Raw genomic sequence first — 3,286 nt, forward strand, 5'->3', positions numbered from 1 at the left:
GATAGGGAGCCAAAGGAGGGGAGGGGCTTGTAAACGAAGGGGAGTTGTTTGGTTCGTCAATCAACTCCTCCAGTATTCCATTTAAGGCGAATGGGCGGTCGAGGAGTCCGCGGAGCCGCGGCGCAGCTGAGAGGGGCGGGGTTAGACGGATTCAGCGGGCGGGATTGGCTCCGGAGCATCGTCACTCAAACCAAATATGGGCTCGATAGGTGAGCTATTTATGGATGGGTATATTAGATTTGGAAGAAGGTCTGAAAAGGTAGTCTGAGAGGAGAAGCGCTGGTGTAAACATCATGTGCTCACAAACAGGAGCTGGAAACAGTGTTAACAGGCTGCTCTACTTTCCCTCGGTTTAAATAGGAAATCATAATGAGATGCAGGATGGGATAAAGACTAAGCTTCCTTAATGAGTTTAAACCTAATGATATTTATCTTCATAATGCGGTCGCAGTGTTCCTGTCGACTTTATTATTGGTTTGAACTATGAATAACAAAGATTGAGTGTGTTTACTCTTTTTCTAATGTCACGGTAACGCTAAGTCGTTCACTGAAGACACTTCTATCAGGCAGCTTGTGGGCTGACACAACACAAGTCCACCCTGTGTGTGTGTGTGTTGTATGATAGATCAGTAGTCTTCAAATCTTCCTCGATATGTCTTGTTTGGTGTTGTAAGTAATGCCGCTTATTCCCTCGCCCCGTGTAAGCCGTCGGAATTGTACACTTCCACGCTGGCTTAATAGTATTCTTTCTCCCACTGTCACACACACACACACACACACACACACACACACAAAGTGCAATAGAGGTCTGTAATCTCATTAAGGTGCAGGCAAAGGCTGGCCGAGGGCCCCGGCTACGCGAGTTACACGTGGCCTTTTTGGGGGGAAAGCCCTTGCGTCAGACAGACGCCGAAGCCCCCGCTGCGTTTATCCATTTGACACAGCGCACTCTGTACGTCTGTCTTTCCTTCTCCTGCTTCTTGCTCCTGAGTCCTCTCCCCTTTTTTTCTGTTTTTTCTCTTCCGTCCCCTTTTGTTGTTTCTCGCAGTGTGAATCCGTTCCTCCCTTTCAGACGCCCTCCGTCATCAATCTACTGCTTCCAGCAAGGATGGACGGATCCCAGAAAGATATGACGGATGACATGCGTGCTGACGTCAGCAGTCCATCCCGGCTGCGTCCTGTTGAGCCGATCTCCACACGGCTGACTGAAGCGTAAAATATTTAACGGACAAATCCCGTTGTTTTTATGCATTGTTTAGCTCCTTGGCCTGGTCTCCTCTAAATTACGTTCCAATATGAAAGAACTGCATTATTAATTGCACATCCAGCAAAACGTATCATGTTTTTTTTGCCATATCAAGAAGTTTCTAATCAAAGCCTCAAAAAGATGGACAGACAAACGTACGAATACAACAAACGCAGGACTTATATTGGGGGTTCTAAAACTGACAAGTAATGCTTTTCAAGAGTCAGACCGGACCGGTCAAAGTTGGAGTTTTGCACACTGCCAGTTTTGCACATTATAGTTCATTAATGTTGTGTGCAAACATGCTGTCTCCATGGAAACGCACTGCTGCAACGCTGCGTACTGCACAAAAAACTGACAGAGAAACGTCTCATTTTGAGCTCCAGTCCTTATACTAAGTTTCTATGTCTTCTCCCTGGATATAAAACAATATAATGAAATTGTACAATGACATGCACATTTCACCGATTATGTTTCTGTTTTCATTGAACAGACACTGTTATTTCCAACTTTAAAGTTACAATTTTTTTTGTGGTGACCATCGCAGAGAACGAGCAAAACTTAGAACCTCGTCACCGGGTCTGCTTTTGCTCCTCCTCCTCCTCCTCCTCCTCCTCTTCCTCGGCCCGAAAGCCTATGCATATCATAGATAAAAAATAAGTGCTCACCATTATCCGCGGGCACCCGGCGTTATATTGTGGATGCTGACATTGCTCTTACCTGGCAGTTGGTGCTTTTACTATATTAATAATAGAGCAGGCGCCATCCATCATGGGGATATGACGCTGCTAATCATGTCAGTCCCCTGCATATTCACTCCTCTCATCAAAGGAGGCGGAGAGGTAGTGAGGGAGAGGCAGGGGGGAAGGAGGAGAGGAAAGAGGGAGAGTGAGAAGCGAAAGATAAACAAAGAGAGGGCAAGTGATGAGGAAGAAGAGAGGGGGACGGAGGGAGGTGGAAGGGGACAATCCCAATGTGCTCTACACATGACAGATGCCCTTGGCCTTTTGCTGAATGGCTTCCCTGTTGGCAGGAGTTAACCAGTGTATTTAAACAGGACAAGACGAATGGGACCTCTACTCCCGCTGCTTACTGAACCGGCCCATTTCTATTCCAACTCACAGCCTTCCCCCCATGTGGGAATGCTAATATGGTTAGCTGACATTGGCAGGGTTAAAACTTCACTCAGGCGTTTTGTACTAAAAATGTTACATTTTTTGTGACTATTTCCAAACTGCTGCTCGGCCTGAAGGGGCATTTTACGCATTTGTGCTGTAAAAACAATACAGTGTCCTTTCGTTAGAGCTGCAAAATGGATATACAGGTTTCCCAAGTAGTCTCACTTGTTTTGAGAGAACATGCAGTGTACTCGAGCTCAATATAATCAAGCACCCCCCAAAAAAACAGTCCATTTGCATTGAAAACAGCACCTGATGTTTGCAGCAGCGCGCTGCCCACCTCGCCTCCACGCATTAGTCTCCTAAGTGTCGCGGCTGTGCTTTCCTTCATTTTGTCTCATTTGGCCTAATGTGACATCCGCATGCTCTGATGTGTGTGAACACAACATTTACACAAATACGGGGCAGTTTCCTCCGGTTCACAATAATGTTGTGATAACCTTTTTGTTTTGAGGCAATAAGGATGTACAAATGCTCCCTCAACATCTGTCCCGGAGCGAGCCTCTCGCCCGGCCTCCGACACAGAAAAGGGAATTTGCCGGTGATTGATGGGCCCGGTTAAAAAAAGATAAGATTTAGAAAATGTGGCCATATGTCTGCCGTGTGCACCGTCTCCTTTGGCTCGGAGCCCGGATGCAGAAAATCTCCAATATCCTGACGTCTTCCTCATGCACTGCTCTATCCGGGGGAAGAACCATAGGGGCAGTGGGGGGGGGGGGGGGGGAGGGGGGTTTCAGAGCGACAGGCCCCGACTGAGAAAAGCGATAATGAGCGCTCGGGGCTGTCTGGTGGTGCAAACTGCTTCCAGCGCGAGATAGCTGCTAGAGGAAAGGGAATGGAGGAACGGGGAGTGTGTGTGTGT

This window comes from Gasterosteus aculeatus, chromosome 1 (genome assembly GCF_964276395.1).
Source record: "Gasterosteus aculeatus chromosome 1, fGasAcu3.hap1.1, whole genome shotgun sequence".
Classification (NCBI taxonomy): Eukaryota; Metazoa; Chordata; class Actinopteri; order Perciformes; family Gasterosteidae; genus Gasterosteus; species Gasterosteus aculeatus.